Source organism: Lactuca serriola, chromosome 3 (assembly GCF_051521515.1).
Source record: "Lactuca serriola cultivar US96UC23 chromosome 3, Lser_US96UC23_V15, whole genome shotgun sequence".
Classification (NCBI taxonomy): Eukaryota; Viridiplantae; Streptophyta; class Magnoliopsida; order Asterales; family Asteraceae; genus Lactuca; species Lactuca serriola.
This window is the reverse complement of record NC_136410.1, coordinates 77,781,846-77,802,059: the sequence shown is the minus strand read 5'-3', so window position 1 is coordinate 77,802,059 and position 20,214 is coordinate 77,781,846. Positions and strand designations below refer to the sequence as shown.

Here is a 20,214-nt window from a genome sequence, read left to right as displayed (position 1 = left end):
AAATATGGTGCAAACCCTTAAATTTCAGGTTTTCTTCTGGCTATACTATGGCCAGCGTATGCAGGGACTTCCCCCAATTCACGCCTTACTTGTGTATGTCGTTCATACACTATGTACACCCAGCATACAAAGCTTTCCCATATATTAATAATATTTTTTAATAAGTAGCAAAAGAACATACCTGGTAACTCGGGCATTACAAATCTCCCCTACTTGAATTAGACTTCGTCCTTCAAGTCTGCTGCTGCTGCTGCTGGAAATAGCTTCGGGTCATGCTCCCTCATCTCGTCCTCTGGCTCCCACGTCCATTCTGATCCTTGACGGTGCTTCCACTTCACCTTCACCAACTCCACCCTTTTTTTCCTCCGATCCTTCATCTTCCTATAGAGAATTGCTACTGGATGTAGTTCAGGCGGTCATCCACCTGAATGTCCTCCAAAGGAATCACCGCGCAATCAACAACTAAGCACTTCCGTAGCCACGAGACATAAAAAGTGTTGTGGATCTACCTGAGCTCCTCCCAAAGATCTAGTCGGTACGCCACCTTGCACACCCGGGCTATTATCCTGAAGGGTGTGATATACCTGGGGCCCAACTTGCCCCACTTCCTGAAGCGAATGACACCTTTCCAAGGAGATACCTTCAGGAGGACCACGTCCTCGACCTGAAACTCTAGGTCTGATCGGCGTCTATCGGCGTAGCTCTTCTTCCGACTATGAGTCGTCTGGAGTCCACTCTGGACTTGCTGAATCAACTCAGTTGTCTTGAGTACCACCTCAGTACTCCCAATGACTCGCTGACCGAACTCACCCTAACATATCGGGGTTTTGCACTTCCTCCCGTAAAGCATCTCAAAGGGAGGCCAGTCGATGGTGTGGTAGCTATTGTTATATGAAAACTCAGCCAATGGGAGGTATGTATCCAAACTACCACTGAAATCCAGAACGCACGCCCGCATCATATACTCCAATTTCTGGATGGTTCGCTCACTCTGACCATCCGTATGTGGGTGGAAGGTCGTGCTGAAGTGCAGACGAGTACCCAGCTTGTCATGAAATTTCTTCTAGAACCAGGAAGTGAACTGCACGTCTCTGCCGGAAATCATAGAATCTGGCACCCCGTGCTGAACCACAACCTCCCTGCTATAGATATTTGCCAAATTCACGATAGAAATGCTATCCTGGATCGGAATGAAATGGGCACTCTTGTTCAATCGATCCACGATGACCCATTTTGCATCGACTCCTCACGTTATCCGCATTAACTTAGTGATGATGTCAATGGTAATGTCCTCCCATTTCCATATTGGGATGTCTAACAGTTGCATCTTGCCGTGAGGCCTCTGGTGCTCGGTCTTGTCCTTCCTACATGTCAAGCACCTCTCGACATACCAAGCTACATCCCGATTCATGTAGGGCCATCAGTAATTAGGAAGAAGATCTCTATACATCTTTGTCGCCTCGGGATGGATGGAAAATCTGGATTTGCACGCCTCCTCCATTAGGATTTGGCATATGCCGCCTGAGTACAGGACCCACACTCTCCGTTGAAGTTTCAATAATCCTCGGCTATGATAATCGAAGTAGGAAATCAGACCCACGATGCGCTCACTCTTCTAGTGCTTCTCCTTCAAAGCCTCCAATTGGGCCTCCCGAGTTTGCTTCAGAAACGGAGTCACAACTGTCATCCTCAGATAGATATCCCTGATCAGAGTCGTAACTGCCTTGCGGATAAGAGCATCGGCCACTACATTGGCCTTCCCTGGGTGATAAAGGATCTCTGAATCATTGTCCTTCACCACATCCAGCCACTGACGCTGCCTCATGTTCCGATTTGGCCGATCCATCAAATACCTCAGACGCTTGCACTACTAGAAAAATAGCCTTTTACGACGCGCAAATTACGACACTCATTAATTTATGTTACGCAAACGAGAGTGACATTAAAAAAGTGTCATCTCTTCAGAAAATTTAAGGATTCAGGTCACGCATTATTGCGTGCCTTTAAATTAGTGTCAAAAGAAAAAAAAATTAAAAACACGGAGGGCGCTGTACCTTAAATGCGCGCCCTCTATATGTGTCGCTTCATAATTTTAATGAACGCGCGTTCCTTAGTTACAAGCGGGAAAAGAAAAGCCAAAAAATTAGAAAAGCCCGCTACCCTCCCTGCCCTAAGCATTTTCACGCATCTTTCATTCTCCTCACACTGTTGTGCAACTTCTCAATCAAAGATTGAAGGTTACGATTTCATCTCCATCTCCCGACTTCATCATCTCAATCAAGAAAAAGGGCTTCTGATTTCCATTCATCTACTTCATCGTTGCTGTAATTTCACCTTCTTCATCTCTCTACTGTTATTGAGAATACTCGCCAATAGTTTTCTTATTCCCCACTCGATGTTGAAATTTTCAGAAAAGCCCTAATTAAGTATTATACTCTCAAGTCTCAATATTAGAATCCAAATATTAATTCTCGTTTGTTTCTTATTCCCCACAGATAAAAAGAAAAAGGGGAATTAGAATGACGAAGGTAGCGGGAGTTTTGGTCCGGTGGTCGTGGTTCATCTATCGAGAAAGGAAGATGGGAACGCAAGAAGCCATGGTGGCTCGATGATGGAAATCAATCGAGAAAGGGGAAGCACCTCTGGTGAAGCAGCGACGCTTCTCGCCACCATTACCGCCGCCCAAACTCCAACTCCAACACCACCGTCACCGCCACCAGCGTCCGATTCCTGCAACGGCGTCTACTTATCCTACACTTACACATCCGGATCCAAGCTCCCACCAAACCGAACATCAAATCAACCCTACCGCTTCGAATCAACCCTCAGAGTCCTCAATAACGCCGATGAAGAGCTTAAATCATGGAGGGTGTTTGTCGATTTTGCTGATGGGTCTGCTACTTTTCCGGGTCCGGTTGGAAACGGCACCGTTTTTGCTGGATTTCCAAGTGTTGATCTCAAGACTGCTATTGAAACTGCTGTAGATGTGAATCAGATGTCGGTTGAGGTCGATTTTGTGGGTATGCAGTTCAGAGTCGACTCGCCCGCTATTCCTATGCCTTCAAATATTTCTCTAGTGAATGATGGCTTTGTTTGCCCTAGACCTTCTATGCAAGGTAAATTTCTCTTTATTTATGCTTTATAACCTTACTATATCTTACCATGGATGAAAAGGATTATGATCAGAGATTGCCCTGTTTAATAATTTTTAAAAACTATCCTTTGACTTCGATGTCTACTATTTGAGTAGATCAGTGGAGCGTTCTTATAGATCTGATCTTGGTTTATATGTGGTCGTATCACTGAATAAACTTACTAATCTGATCTTACTCGAAGTGGGTTATTTTGAATTGCTTGAAATTTGCCATGGTCGAACTTAGTGTGTGCTTGAAACTTACATTACTTTCTTGATTTCAATTGTTTGAACGTTTCTAATCAAGGGTTCTTTGTTACAATCTACTTGAATTTGTTTCTATTTCTTTAAAAAGTTTGAACTTTGTTACCTTCAAGCAATTAATCAGCAAATTCTTTGGTAGTTCCATCTTCCATGAATAGACAATTTTATAGATGTTTGACTTTCTTGAAATGGTTTCTTTTATTAATTGCTTAAAAACTTGTAGGATTGAACTTTTCATTGTGATGTAAATTTACCTAATTTTAACATCTTTAAAATACTATCTTGTTTTTAATTGCTTGACCAATTCATTCAAGGGCTCTTCTTGATTCATTCTTACTTGAATGAAGTCTATAATTGACTTTCTTGAAATGGTTTCTTTTATTAATTGCATAATGTTCCTCCCTCCATTTTGAAGCAAAGTTGTGAAGCTTTCTTGATGCTGGAAAATACGATCTGAAACCCACAGCCCCCTGCATCGATTTGATTGCTTTAGCATCCATGGAATTCAACAAGTTGGTAGTCTTACTTGTTATGATCCACATGTATCCTTCACCCATCATGCCCAACTCTTTTGCCCTGGAAAAAAGATGGGCTGTTAGAGAAGGCTGTGTGTGGACGACAAACACCATGGTTTGCATGGTTTGAAGCTTGTTCTTTGCTGATGAGAGTTCCAGTTTTAAATGAGATGGAGGCAAAACCCTGCTTGAACTGAAGTGAGTGAAGAAGTTGTTTTGTTCCCCAAAAAGATGACTAGGCGACCTTGATGACCTCGCCAGTCTGCTTTGATACCAATCTGGAATAATAATAATTAATCAAAAAAATAAATAAAATCTAATGCAATATATGATATGTGATATATATATATATATATATATATATATATATATATATATATATATATAACTTGACTTTTTAGTACCTGAACATAAGGATCTTCATATAGAACTCCACTATCTTTAAGACACAGGGCATGAAATCTTTCTGCAGTGTCTCCTATTGGCTGTGTAAGGTTGTCAACAGAAAGTTAAAATAATATAAAGAAATAAATGATATTTATAGCCAATGAGGATAGGACATGTGGCAGACAGTAGTACCTTTACAATATTATCTTGCTCTTCAACAGGTGCAAGAGCTAATGCATCATCTTCACTTACAGGAGGAGGAGGTGCTTCAATAGCCAGTGGGCTTAAAAGACCTCCAAGAATATCAGGTTGAGGGTGGTCAACTTCATGTGAAATTCCATTAGCTTGAGTCAACTCTTGGTCAATGCTCACAGAGTTATGGTCAACGCTGGGGATTTTGACCATACCAAGTTGGGGAGGTTCGCGCTCAGATGTCACCACTAAAGCATTAGAAGCCTGCTGTTGTGTGCGTGACTTGATAGCACTTAGCTCTGCAGTATCAGCTTCAGTGTCTTCTTCTTTCTTGATCAATGAAGACTTCAAAAAGGTAAATCAAAGTCAACAACAATCACCATATCAGATAAATTATTATTATTATTATTATTATTATTATTATTATTATTATTATTATTATTATTATTATTATTATTATTATTATTATTATTATATGCTCAATCAATCAATCAATTAAAACCCTACGCTTAAATATACCTCACGTTCAGGGAACTTTGGCATTTCTGCTAATATATCCATCAGGGCTTCACCTTTCCTACTCAATGCAAAATACTCCATAGCTCTTTGTTGTATCTCAGTATCAATGCATGTTTCATATCTGTCAATGTGTGTGAAATTAAATATTATCAAATTTTGCATATACAAAAAAAAAAAGTGTAGCTCCTATTTATTATAAACTCACTTGCTGAATATTGCCCAGATCTGGTTTTGTAATTCGGGATCTGGTGGTTGAGAGTGCATCAAAATCTATGCGTATGTTGAGAGAAGAATGGATATTGTTGGAGTCCTGTAGAAAAAAAAATAGATGATGATCACAAAAGAAAACATAGATGTATAGAAATAGAAATACTCACGATACAGTAGGAAGCTTCTCATGTATAATGACAAAAATGTCCTTTGGGCTACACCCAGGTCGTCTGGCCAAAAGATGGCTGTATTCTCCAAGCAGATAAGCGCTAACCTGCATAATGACATTAGCATACAGTTGTCTATATTTGTGTAGGAAATATAAGATATAATCTACATACCTTCACCATTGTCTCATGTATTGCAGGCTTATCAAGATATTCTCTAGCTTTGAGAGCTGCATAAGGCTAATGATTAAAAAAAGAAAAGTGAGTCAGTAGTAAGTCCTATGAACTTTAATAATGCAGATACCAATCTACATTCTACAATACCAAATTAATTAGAATATTCATGAATCAGAATGGAGATTCTAAAGATCATCATCCAAATGCACCAAAATTTAGAGTAAGAACCACTATTAATGAAGGTATTCTACTGGGCTAGGATGCTTGTTGTTTGGATATGGAGCCATGGAAAAACTTGGACCCTTCTGTGTTAACAGTGATGGAAAAACACTCTACCCCAACCACTATGCATGGAACAATGGTAACAAAAATTCCTTTAATTACTATGTCCCATTCACATCACTTATAATCTTAGTCCCTGTCTTGCTGGTGCATGCCTAACCCTATAAAACCTTTGCTTTTGAGGTACTAACTGTTTTCTCCTGGAATTTTTTTTGCCTGAGATTTTTTGCTGCCAGCTATCCCTTCGGGACCACTCTTATGTATTATGTTAAAAGCACCAATTCAGAAATTTGCTGATTATGTAAGTCAGCTTTCCTCTTCCTTTTTGCTTTTTATTATTTATGCACCCTTATGCCACAAATCTCTTTATTTATCATACTAAATATGCAACCATCCCTTATTTTAATCCTAACTTGTTGTATAATTCATTCATGTCAGCTGCATATATGTTGCATAAAATAAATTGGTAAAAGTAGACATGTGAATTATGCATCTGTTATCTCAAATCTTACATTTATTTTTATTTCTGTTATTGTTTTTTCCAGCTTTTAGGTGTTGGTGTCAAGCTTGTTGGCAATACAGTGTGGAGTACCCTCTTTCATCAATTCTTAATAGTGATGTCACGTGAGAAATCATTTTTCTTTTTGTTAAACAAGTCTTTATTATCATGTATTAGGTCATACCATGGGTAAAAACAGCCTTGCCCCTGGTTCCGGGGTTGTCACAAAATACTTGACTTTTTAACTTTGTTTGTGGTTTCATTTAGTAATAATCCTTCTGAGGGGGTGTTTGTTGGGCTGCTTCTTTCAATGTCATTAACAACAGTGGTAAGTAAAATCTTACTACTATGAACCTCTTTTGCTTAAACCTACCTTATTGACCTATAGCTGATTAAACATTAAATTAATTATGCAGGTTTTGAAGTTTTTGATGGAAAAGAATAGTGTTAATGCTCTTCATAGAAAAGTATGTTGGTATTTTAGGAAATTTGGCTAATAATTTAGTTAATTATATAAAAAAAATGTTGAAATCTTACATTTGTCTACTATTGGAATGATTATTTGTAGTATTACATTTGTCTACTATTCGAATGATTATTTGTATAACATTAACTTTTGTGCAATGCATTGTATTATTTGTATATGGTATTTTATTTTCCATTATGTGACATAAAATGCAAATTTAATATGAAAATAAGTAAATCCATAAATAATTTTTTTTTTAAATTTAAAATTACGATACACAAAAATGTGTGTCATCTTCATTTATGACATGGCCTTTCTTGACAGGGGCTTTTTTGATACGCATTGCGTGTCATTAACACGCGCGTCATAAGGTTACGACACGCGAATGCGTGTCGTCTTCCTTTATGACAGGGCCTTCCTTGATACGCATTGCGTGTCGTAAAAACGCGTCGTAAATGCGCGTCGTAAATGCGCGTCGTAAATGCGCGTCGTCTATAGACGACGCGCAAAAGCGCGTCGTCTCTCTTTATGACAGGGCCTTCCTTGACACGCATTTGCGCGTCGTCTGAGCGTTTTACGATGCGCAATGAGCGTCGTAAAAGGCCTTTTTTCTAGTAGTGTTGTGACCCGTATAAATAATTCAACGAACCCCATAGAGGTAGTGTCGCAAAATCTTTAGGGCAAAAACCACTGCTCCCAACTCTAAATCATGCGTTGGGTAATTCGCCCCGTGAGGCTTCAGCTGCTTCGAGGCGTAAGCGATGATGTTCCCTCTCTGCATCAAGAACGCACCCAAGCCCGAAATAGACGTGTAACAATAAACTATGAAATCCTCGACACCCTCTAGTAGAGTCAAAATTGGCATCTCGCGTAACTTCTACGCATAACTTCTACCTCAAAGTCTCAAACGTTGCCTGCTGCTTAGGCCCCCAGCGGAAAACAGCGGTCTTCTTCGTCAATCGGGTCAGGGGCGCTACTATCTTGGAGACATCCTGAATAAATCTCCGATAGTATCCAGCTAGCCCAAGGAAGCTCTGAATCTCAGATGGAGACTTCGGAACCTCCTATCTCATCATGGCCTCCACGTTGTCCGGATCGACCAGAATATCGTTCTGGTTGACAAGGTGCCCCAGAAACTACAACTCGTGCAACCAGAACTCGCACTTGGAGAACTTCGTGTAAAGCCTCTCCCTCCTCATGGTACCCAACACCTCTTGCAAGTGATCCTCATGCTGCTCTTGGGTCTTGGAATAGACAAGGATATCATCAATAAATACTATCACCGACCGATACAACATCGGCCAACACACGTAGATCATGAGGTCCATGAACGCGGTTGGGGCATTGGTGAGCCCAAAAGGCATCACCATGAACTCGTAATGACCATAACAAATCCGAAAGGCTGTCTTCTGCACATCATCCTCCCTGACCCTCATCAGGTGGTATCCCGAGTGCAGCTCAATCTTGAAAAACCAAGACGCTCCCAGAAGCTAGTCAAATATAAATTGTTGATTCTCAGGAGTGGATAATGGTTCTTCACTGTTAGCTTGTTCAATTCTCGGTAGTCAGTACACATTCGGTGCGACCCATCCTTCTTCACAAACAGGATCGGTGCACCCCAAGGTGAGCTACTCGGCCGGATACATCCCTTGTCTAATAACTTCTGCAGTTGTGTAGACAACTCATGAATCTTTGGCAGGGCTAATCGATATGGTGCCTTGGATATTGGGGCTACACAAGAACCAGATCGGTCCAGAACTCCACCTACCTCTCCAGAGGCACCCCAGGTAAATCCTCCAAAAACACGTCCTGGTACTCTCGAATAACTGGCACCCCATCAACCGTCGCTCTATCCTTCTCCCGAGTATCCACAATGTAAGAGACAAACCCAGAGCAACCATGATGGAGATAGCGTCTGACCCTAGTAGTTGAACATAAAATGGGATTGCATTGAGCTCCCTCTCCCTGGACCGCCAACTCTCCCCCACCTGGTGTCCGCACATGCACTAGCTGGTGCTCACAATCAATAACTCCCCCATTAGGGCTCAACCAATCCATCCCTACTATGACCTTGTTCCTGTACAGAGAGATGGGAACCAAGTCAATAGAGTAACATTCACCACACATCCATAAAACACAATCCCGATGGACCCTCAATGCTCGAGCGGACCACTCATCAACAATCTCAACCTCTAATGGGTAGTCTAACATATTCGGAGATCCGGAAAAGATCTTGTTGAGCGCAAGAGATACAAAAGATCGGGTAGCCCCCGAGTCGAACAACACCAAAACAAGAATATCGTTCACATGGAACGATCCTATAATAAAACACATAAAATATGAGTATCAAAATTGACATAAAATAAAAGTTAAGGGAAAGAAACATACCCATCACCACATCTGGCGCAACTCGTGCCTCCTCGGCGGTCAACTGAAGGGCGCGACTCCTCACCATTGGACCATCCATCTTACCCTGATGGCAATCTGTGATCTGCACGGTCACCGGAGTTGGCGCCACCACTGGTGCTCTCGATGCTAGAGTCGGGCAGTGGGCTTTCTTGTGGCCCCTTCTAATTTCAATGAAAGGAAATAAGGTCTGATGTCTGTTGGGTTTTGAGCATTCTAACACTCCTAAGGTGTTCATGCAACCCTAAATACCTTGGATCTATGTTTTCACTAATTATACATGCAATGGTGTTTCCCAGGTATTAAACCTATGACTAGCATACAATTGTCATATACTACACAAGAATCTAGTTAGGATAACACAACTCATAGTGGAGATTGAAGTCTTGATGTATCTAGCCTTAAGAGCTTAACCCCAATAGTGTGGAAGCCTCAAGTGGAATCGCAACACGTCATGGACGAAGGAGGAACTTGAGAGAGAATCTCCATGCACCTAAAACCACCATGAACTCCAAAAACACACAAGTATCTTACAAGTCTATCACAAGTCACGATTTTGGCTATGAATGGATGTATTTATATGTGGGATTTCTAGGGTCATGGATATAACCCAAATCCATACCCATGGGACTTATGATCCATGGTTCATGTGGCCTAACTCTTTATGTATCCATAAATAAACTTAGTCCAACATGGATCATAAGCCCAACACATATGAATATAACTAATTAAAATAATTAGTCCCCATAGATTTAATTAGTCTCTTTTGATCACAAAATTAATTCTTGATCAATACTAATTAACTCATATGATTTCATATTAATATATTATAACTTATAATATATTAATAAATCATATATAACATCTTCTCTCAAAAGTCCATCCTAACAAATTGTCCTGATGATATGCAACCCAAATGGACCATGCTACTCTCAGGTCAAGTACATACCAATAGTACTTATGGACTTAGACATCTAATCCAACAGTCTCCCACTTGGATAAGTCTAAAACTATTATTGCAAGTACGACTTCATAACATGACTAGAAATCGTAGCTCTTAAAGCCGTTGTCAAACTCTAAACAAATCAAATGACACGTCTATTAGATAAGTGAGCATATATTCCTCCATTCTAGATATCATATGGACTGAGACATGGGTTATAATCATTCTCTCTATCCATTTGTTGTTTCTTGATTTTCTATTTATGATAACTGACTAATTGAACAAATCAAATCAGTCCAGGCTTGACCAAGCACTTAGGGGTGTCATCACTAAATCATCGAGGGCCCCACAGATATCGCTTTTATCCTTATGAGGTAAAAGGAATGGATAAACTTCGACTCATATGCTTGTACTAACTACTTGTTGAATCATACACAAAGGCACGTTTTATAACATCAAGTTACTGATGCGTTTTCGTACAATCAATGTCTAACCAACTCATATCTCTAGGTTTGAAGAATATAATATATTATCGTCTCATGATTCACTCGTGATAAAATCCATGAAGTGATTCAAATGAGCGTGGGTTTAATCCAATACTCGAATCTTATTCCAAAAGCACTCATGAATATTGCAGCTAAGTCTAGCCACCTAGACAGACTACAGACCCATTTGTGACAGTCTTGCCTCAATACCTACTTCCAACATATGATCGACTGTGGATGGTTTGAATAACCAAGTTATTCAGGAAGTCAAAACATGCAAAGTGAAACACAAGAATAATACTAATCTTATATGACCCCAACACTTTTAGTGTAAATAAAAACCCTTTTATCTAAGCACCATATCGATTACTCATTATTCATTGTATAATGTTTCGATTTATCAACTTAATACTTGAATTAAAACAATAGTCATGCCATGCTCCAAGCATGCACACTATGTTTACCTATGGTCCTTTCTTTTGTGAAATATATCAATTGAACACGACTCCAATGATGCTCATTTCACAATCCCAATCCCTTTTTGTAAATGTAAGAATACCAAACTCTTGCCATTTACTATAATCTGTTAGATTCTAAAATTATATGCAATGATTCTCTTGTAATGACTATGCACAAAAGTTACAATGACTTGGCAACAGACATTACAAAGTATTCAAATGGAGATCAATTTCATGGAAATGAAGTCTCGTATTCAAAGTACATTCCTTTGAACATCCTTCTTTGCATTAAGTTTTCTAATCTTATACAGATTCAGAGAATAACTTCCACCTATGGAAACAATTCCACATTTCCATTTTTACCATCACTTTTGAACAAGAGTTGCCTATTTTCAAAATATGTCAATATGGTCCCTTCCAAAGTTTACATTATACTTCCAATTATCCACGAGCAACCAATCTTTGGTAAACCTCATATTGTCCTAGAAAATTGCTTAATCATTTTAGTCATATCCGTTTCTATTCCTTTTTCCCTCTTAATGGCATAAGCATTTGGAAAGTTTAGAATGGATGTAATCGATCATATACCCGAAGCATATGGGACACGATTCATGATATAAAAAGTTTTGTTTGCCATGTTCTCACAATTCGAACTATGAAGAGGGATGTCGTAATCATAATCGAATTTTGAGAATGCAACATATATAGAATTTCCTTATGTTGAACCATTCCAACATAACATTCATATATATCTCTGATTAAAGTTGATTAAAATCTCAATCTAAGCTTGTAGAATTGGAATGAAGTATAAAATCCTCTCCCTTAATTATAGAAAACAACTTTTCAAAGCGACTTGAAACTTTTGTTTTCTATAATTAACAATGCTAACCTGCAACATGTAACATAATAGTCATGCTCCCACTAACATGATAATTATAATTTAACTAGCATAACACTTTATGCTCCTACTAGCTTTGACATGTACTCAGAAATCAGGTGGACTTCTAGAAATCAATACTTTATTGATTTTCTTAACAAAGTTTAGTTTTTTGATACGAGATGCTTTAATAAGACTTTATCAGAACCATACACCTTTCCTTAGATAGCTTACATGTGTGTCTAAACGATTTTAGAACTATAAAAATGGATGTCGTAATCATAGTTTCAATTGTTTAGACCTTTTCCATTTCTCAGAAGTCTCTGTTAGTGTGTCGGTTACCCACACACGCTCCACTAACGACTTTGAGAATGCAAATATCACAATTGCTATCTACTTAAAACCTACTTAGTGAAAGCGTTTCCTTAACATCATTTTCATGAATCAGAAAGAAACCTTATGATACTTAGATTTTCTGGTGTATGTGTTCATATCCATGTGAATTTGTCATAACCATAATCTTAATACAAGGTTAGTGACAAATCCAAACTCATATGGACTGAACTTGCCCAATCTCATTTTCTTGCCACCCAGCAGCACAAGGGCCTACCATTGCTTCCAAGTTATTATGCAAACAATTGAGAACTTATAGAACTCACAAGCATAGTCAACTTAAACTAGAGTGGGCATAGAAATATGACAACACAATGGGTTACAAACCTCGAGTTGTGTGCTAGCGATTAAACAATGGGTTTTATTCTTGATTAGTTCTTGAAACTTTTCCTAGATCTTTAAGACTCCGACTGTCCTCTTGACATATAAGATTCTCTTGTTAAGAACCATTCCTTGACAAAAAAAAATTATTCAAGAGTTAGTGCGGATTCTTATCAAGATAAACACTTCTTCCAATTGGTCTTATTTGGTTTTTGTCTTATCCAAAACATCACAACTTACCAATCTCAAATGTACAAGAGTAAGAAACATGTTACTCTACATTTGATAAGTGTTATAAACCTTTCTTAAAATTATGTCACTCAAGTTACAATCTTAGAGTATGACTCTAAGACTTGTTTTCGAACGAAGTATGATTTATCTTTTGATTTGACCATTTCCACACTTCACGATTCCTCTCCTTAGCCAAACAAATGCACTACGGTTTTTCTTAGAGGATCAATTTTGATATGGTTCTGTAATCACTAAGATAATCATAAAACAAGATACTCAAGTACTCTCCCATCATTTCAGATTGGAGAAAATTTTATCTTTCTTCCTTATTTGATTCTTCTTATCCGTCCTGCCATACATTTAAACTTTTCCAATGTTTCAGAATTATACTTAAACTTGTAAGTATAACCATATTTACTAAACTTTAGTAAATCATAAGGAATAATCTTATCGATCTTTGTGGTGGACCTGACCAGCGCACAACCAAGTGTACCCAATCCTTTAGTCCCTCACTTGACTCACACATGCATGTAGGCAAGGAGTTACTCTTAATTTCCCAAAGATGAAAAATTCTTATTCATCATACAATACAAGTTGCATGATTCCAAGTTTCTATCCAACTCAAACTTGGGTGATGAGAATCTTTCCTTATTTGGTAAATTATGACACTACCACAAATGAAAGAATTAAATCCATTGTCCAATATTGCTATCAATGAAATCATAGAAACGAGATTTTTCACAAATGCCATTGTAAGGATACTTAAAATAATTAAAATCAAAACTTTTATTTTATTTTAAAACTCGCGGAAAAAACATATCCTTACAATGCTAATACATATGAAAAACATGTTGTTATCTATTCCTAAGCAATCTATCATAACTCTTTAAGCAGCAGCTCAAAATTCTGATCACCGAACCATGCTATTGAAATCCATCTTCGCGATCAGAATCATCATACCCCTTTTTTCCTTTGATTCTTCCGAAACATCAAAATGTAATTACATTACATCATGTATTAAGAATCTCCAAAAGAGACTTCATAGAGTTAGATAATGGACTTTACCTGAAGTAGAGTCAAACTTTTTGACTTTACCATCCTTATGATCTTTCACGTAAATTGGGCAGCTTCGCAACCAATGTCCCTTCTGTTGGCAATAGAAACATATTGACTCTTTGGAAATGGTACACAAGGCTATCTCATACTTATCCTTTCTCTTTACCATTAGGTCAAATGACTTGACCATGGTCCACCCCTTTCCATCAGGAAGAGAAAGCTCTTCTGCACTTTCAATGTTACCATTACCAATGTCCATGGAAGCATGGGAAGTAGAACTTCCAATCAAAATTTCTTTAACATTGCTCCAAATGATTGTTGATTCAGTAGCATCGAGCAAATATGTAAGATCATTAAGGCTCATGTCACGGTCTGTCACATAGCAGTCCTTAAAGAACTCACTATATGACTTGGGAAGTGATTGAAGCACCTAGTCAACAGTCAACTTCCTTAAGACTTTGACATCCAACTCTCCCGGCTTGCCAATATGTGACTTAATCTCCATGATGTAAGCACATATATACTTTGCTTGCCAAATAGGGATTGAGTGACCTTGAACTTGTGGGTCAGTGAGAATTATTGGAGGAGGTCGAGGAAGTGAAGTATGATGTCCAGTCCTATTAATGCACAACAAAGGGATTGATCTTTCACCTTGATTGCCATTTGGGATATCATCTTCTTTAGGAAAGTTCTATCCAAAAGGATGAGGAAGACCATAGTTGTCTGAACTTAGACATCTATGAGGGACAAATTCAAGTCTCAGTTAATTTAAGTCCTTAACATAACACCCAATATGAAATATTAACGCTAGGACCCAACAAACTATTTTATAACTTGGAAGAGTGATGTCGTAATCCAAGATACAAAATATTTGAAGGTAGGTAAATGACGATTTACCAATTTCCACCATGAAAAACAAAATAAATTATTAAGTTTTAATTGGATTGAAACTCCTATATCTTTTGAGATTCATTGAACTTTCAATGGCATGTTTAAATCTCAATTATTCCTTCTCAAGTTTGTGATTGGGATGCCGAGGATCACAAACAAGGCGTGAATAACCATGCAAATTGACTTGGTACCCTTAATTTTATCACCCAATCGATGTGCCGGTTAACCACACGCGCTCCACCGATCTATGATAAAACCTAAGTCACCCTTTGCCACACATTGTCAGTCCCATGTTAGGGTGCCAGTTAACCACACACGCTCCACTAACAACTTAACAAGGGTGCAAAGTGTAATTTCATGGGTTAGCATCAAATTCACATTTTCCTAAGTAACTAAGATTGGGAATTTATAAGTGTTTAGTTACTTAGTATTTATCATTATACTTTTAATGAATGGAGAATTATAGTACTTTCCTACCCGTTAGGCTAACGACCTTCCACCGATCAAGGAAGCGGTGGGTGAGAGTGGACACCCATTAAACTGCCATTTTATAGGCAGTAACCTTATACCCCCCTTAGAGACTGGATTCTTGAATGAGGCCTACTGACGGAAAGATTGACTTTACTCTTATATATATATATATATATATATATATATATATATATATATATATTATAATAGTATAATAGTTGAATTTTAAACTATTAAAATTCTAGGGTTAATTTGGAATTAAAGTATACGTGGGAGGTGACTTTGTAAATTGCAAAACTTGAGGGAAAGTTTTTGAAACTTTTCAAAACTATTCACTTTCATAACATATGAGTTTAATATAGGTTTTTAAAACTTTTAATGAAGAGACTCTTGAACATCCATAACCCGAGGACAAGTTATGCAGTTCATAAAACTATTTATGAAGAAAAGACTCTTCAAGTTTCTTAACCTATGGTTTTAATAACTTTTTTAATGAGACTTTTCATATAACTTGAGGACAAGTTACAAAAACACATATTATGAATAACTTTTAGAATAATTTGGATTGAAAACAACTATCACAAACATGTCTAGCAATATTCATAATCTTGATTAAACTCATATGAACAAGACAATTTAAATCAAACAATTTTCATGTAATTAGCCTAATCATTAAACTAATACAAAACATGAAACTTTTGACAATTATCTTTTGAATTGGATTAGAATGATCATTACCACATCAAAAACAGGTTTATATGTTGAAAAATAGCTTATGGTAATGTTCTTAGTCCAATTCCAGCCAAGAAACTCGAAAATATGCATTCTGGGAGACAAACACGTTGATTTCATCAAGAAACTCGTCGATTTCATGCTTTAACACATGAACTCGTCGATTTTTGTGGCCAGAACTCGTCGAGTTTCATGTCTGGGCAGATTCTTGGCTTCGAAAAATGTGTTGCACCAAGTATAATTGAAAACAACCCTAGACTCTGATACCACTGTTGGGTTTTGAGCATTCTAACACTCCTAAGATGTTCATGCAACCCTAAATACCTTGGATCTATGTTTTCACAAATTATGCAATGGTGTTTCCAAGGTATTAAACCTATGACTAGCATACAATTGTCATATACCACACAAGAATCTAGTTAGGATAACACAACTCATGGTGGAGATTGAAGTCTTGATGTATCAAGCCTTAAGAGCTTAACCCCAATAGTGTGGAAGCCACAAGTGGAATCACAACACGTCATGGAAGAAGGAGGAACTTGAGAGAGAATCTCCATGCACCTAAAACCACCATGAACTCCAAAAACACACAAGTATCTTACAAGTCTATCACAAGTCACAATTTTGGCTATGAATGGATGTATTTATATGTGGGATTTCTAGGGTCATGGATATAACCCAAATCTATACCCATGGGTCTTATGATCCATGGTTCATGTGGCCCAACTCTTTATGTATACATACATAAACATAGTCCAACATGGATCATAAGCCCAACACATATAAATATAACTAATTAACATATTTAGTCCCCATAGATTTAATTAGTCTTTTTTGATCACCAAATTAATTCTTGATCAATACTAATTAACTCATATGATTTCATATTAATATATTTGAACTTATAATATATTAATAAATCATATATAACATCTTCCTCTCAAAAGTCCCTCCTAACAAATTGTCCTGATGATATGCAACCCAAATGGACCGTGCTACTCTTGGGTCAAGTACATACAATTAATATTTATGGGCTTAGACATCTAATCCAACAATCTGAATGGTGGGAGTAGGGGCAGTACAATCCGTGTTAAAGTGTTCAGTCTTTCCGCACTTGTAGCAGCCTGAGCCCCCTGACCTACAAGCTCCCTCATGTGGCTTGTTGCATATCCCACAATGGCTCCGGCCCTTCTGGCCCTTCAACCTCGGGTCGAATCCCTTGGGTTTCTTTGCTAAAACCCCACCAGTCTGACCAGGCTCTGCCTTCCTCTTCCCAATGTGCTCCATATCAATCTCTCGCTCCTGTGCCCTGGTAATCATATCATCCAGAGTCGGGCATGTCGAATAACTAACAAACTCCATGATGTCTGCGCTCAACATATCATGATACCGGGTTTTCTTTATCTCCTCATCAGCTGCATACTGGGGCACCAACAAGGCCCTCACCCTAAACTTGGTATTAATCTCCACTACAGTCTATGTCGTCTGTCTCATGTCCAAACACTCCCTGGCCAGCTGTTGTATCTCCACTGCTGGAGCAAACTCTACTCAGAACCTGGTCACAAAATCTTGCTAGGTCACAGCCTCAATGGTCGGACCTCCCAAAGCATAACCAACCTCCTCCTACCAGTCCATAGCCCACTCCCTTGAACAACCCGCATCAAATCTGTGATGGGTTTTAGCCATAAGAACATCCTATGTGCTCATACAAACCCTAATGCTTGGATCTAGGTTTCTCTATTGTACATGCAAGTTATCCAAGACTATAAACCCTATATCTAGCATATGATAATCAATATAATATGTAAATAAGGGTTTAGATCATACCTTGATTGTTATGTAGCAATAACAATCTCAAATCCTTCTTGTATTGACTTTAGAAAGCTTAGAGTCACAAATGTCACTCCTCTAATGGCTCACAAACACCAAGAGCAAGAGGATGAAGAAGAGAAGAGAAGGAGGCTGCCCAAAACATGTGGAAACCCTAACCAATTAGTTCACCACGTTTTTGGGGCTTAAGGGTTCCTTAAATAGTGAGGCTATTAGGGTTATCTAACAAGGAAACCCTAATTTGGATGCTTAAGCCCTAAGCAACCCATGGGCTCCTTCCTTAAAGGCCTAGGGACGATTTCTAATGGGTTTCCCCATAGAATTCGTCCACTCCTTTAATATGGAGTCCATTAGCTCAATATTCAACTATCACACAATTGAGAGTTCTAGTCCCTTAAGTTTAATTAATATCTTTTAGTCACAAACTTAATTCTTCTTAATTTTTGACTAATATTAATTAAACAATATGATTTCTCTTTTAATATATTATTCTCATAATATATTAATAAATCATATTTAATCCTTACTCTCCATTATTCATCCTATCAAGTTGCTTTGGTGAAGGCAACCCAAAAGGACCATGCACCATCGGGTCAAGTATATACCAAAATAGTTATGGACTTAGACACTAATCCAACAGTCTCCCACTTGAATAAGTCTAATAACTATTCTGCGTATGACTTCAGATCCTGATTTGCAATCGTAGCTTTCCAAAGCCGCTGTCAACTCTGATCATATCAGATACACGTGTCCTTAAGATAAGGGATCATATATTCCTCCATTCTAGATATCATATAGACTGAGACATGGATCTAAATCATTCTCTCTGTCTATGTGCTGTTTCCCGAATTCAGATTTATGACGACTGACAACAGACTACAATTTGAACACATCAAATTAGTCCCGGCTTGGCCAAGCACTTAGGTGTCATCACTAAATCATCGAGGGGCCCACATATATCACTTTTATCCTACTTTGGATAAAAGGAACGGATAAACTTTGACTCAATGCTTGCTTGCACTCACTCACCGAATCACACACAACAATATGTTTTATAACACCAAGTTACTGGTGCGTTTACATATTATCAATGTGCAACCGACTCGCAAGATACAACTCACACATCTCGGTTTCAAGAATATAAGATTTTATCATCTCACCAATCACTCGTGATAAAATCCATGAAGTGATCTAAGTGAGCGTGGGTTTAATCCAATGCTCAAAGCATATTCATAAGCACTCATGAACGTTGTAGCAAACATTTGCTTATGTCTAATACTCTTTAGACAATCCACAACCCAATTCACGACAGTCTTCATTCATATCTACTTCCAACATTTGAACGACTGTGGCCCGTTCGAATAATTTGACTGTTCTCAACCAATTAATGTAACATCCCAAAAATACAGTCTGAAAATTTCGTTTAATTTAATAATAAAAACCATAGTCGATAAACCTCATATAAAATCATACGTTATGTATCTCAAAATATCTTAACAACTGTTAAATATATCAGAGTGTAAACATCCCAGGCTGAACAAACGGTGTGTGCACTGAAATCTTTCCGAGCTCCTCTTTTGAAAACTGAGTACCTGAAACCAAAACTGAAAACTGTAAGCACGAAGCTTAGTGAGCTCCCCCCAAACTACCACATACCATACAATACATATAAAGCACATACTGGGCCTTGCCCACTGTATTGGACCGAGGTCCGGACTAACTGGGGCCTTGCCCCCTGCATCGGACCGAAGTCCGGAAACTGACTGGGACCCCGTCCCCTGCATCGGACCGAAGTCCGGACTAACTGACTGGGACCCCGTCCCCTGCATCAGACCGAAGTCCGGACTAACTGGGGCCTTGCCCCCTGCATCGGACCGAAGTCCGGAACTGACTGGGACCCCGTCCCGTTCATCGGACCGAAGTCCGGACTAACTGACTGAACATAGCATAGCATAACATATCAACTAGCATAAACACATATACTGCATACTGCATCGGGCCGTTGCCCGGAACACTTAACACATAACACATAACACATAAATCATGTCTGAGCCACGAAGGCATCAAACATACTATCTACTGCATCGGACCGAAGTCCGGAAACTACTACTAACTGAACGGGCCGGCATTGTGGCCTTAGACCCGTTCCTACTGGAAGGAAACTTACCTCACACTGCTGAAGTCCGTAGACACAATCCTACACTGCTGAAGTCCCGCAGACTCCACCCAGCTGCTGGCTGACAGATTCCCAAACTGTGAACACCAAATAACACCCAATTAATAATTGGGTTCTAACACATAACTAAAAA

The 20,214-nt window shown here is 38.6% G+C and overlaps 2 long non-coding RNA genes and 1 pseudogene across 3 annotated transcripts; 1 reads left to right on the top strand and 2 right to left on the bottom strand.

Annotated features, from left to right (window-relative positions):
* Positions 1-4,073: 4,073 nt before the first annotated feature.
* Positions 4,074-4,823, bottom strand: LOC145095418 (AP-2 complex subunit alpha-1 pseudogene; annotated as a pseudogene). Its single transcript, XR_013703697.1, has 3 exons — positions 4,492-4,823; positions 4,317-4,397; positions 4,074-4,190 (listed from the first exon to the last, which is right to left on the bottom strand). The product of XR_013703697.1 is annotated as an AP-2 complex subunit alpha-1 pseudogene (transcript).
* Positions 4,824-5,016: 193 nt separating this feature from the next.
* LOC145094536 (uncharacterized) lies at positions 5,017-5,648 on the bottom strand. Its single transcript, XR_013703403.1, has 4 exons — positions 5,562-5,648; positions 5,388-5,494; positions 5,216-5,320; positions 5,017-5,131 (listed from the first exon to the last, which is right to left on the bottom strand). It is a non-coding gene; the product is annotated as an uncharacterized LOC145094536 (long non-coding RNA).
* A 129-nt stretch (positions 5,649-5,777) lies between these two features.
* LOC145094537 (uncharacterized) lies at positions 5,778-6,842 on the top strand. Its single transcript, XR_013703404.1, has 3 exons — positions 5,778-6,147; positions 6,392-6,673; positions 6,762-6,842. It is a non-coding gene; the product is annotated as an uncharacterized LOC145094537 (long non-coding RNA).
* Positions 6,843-20,214: the final 13,372 nt, after the last annotated feature.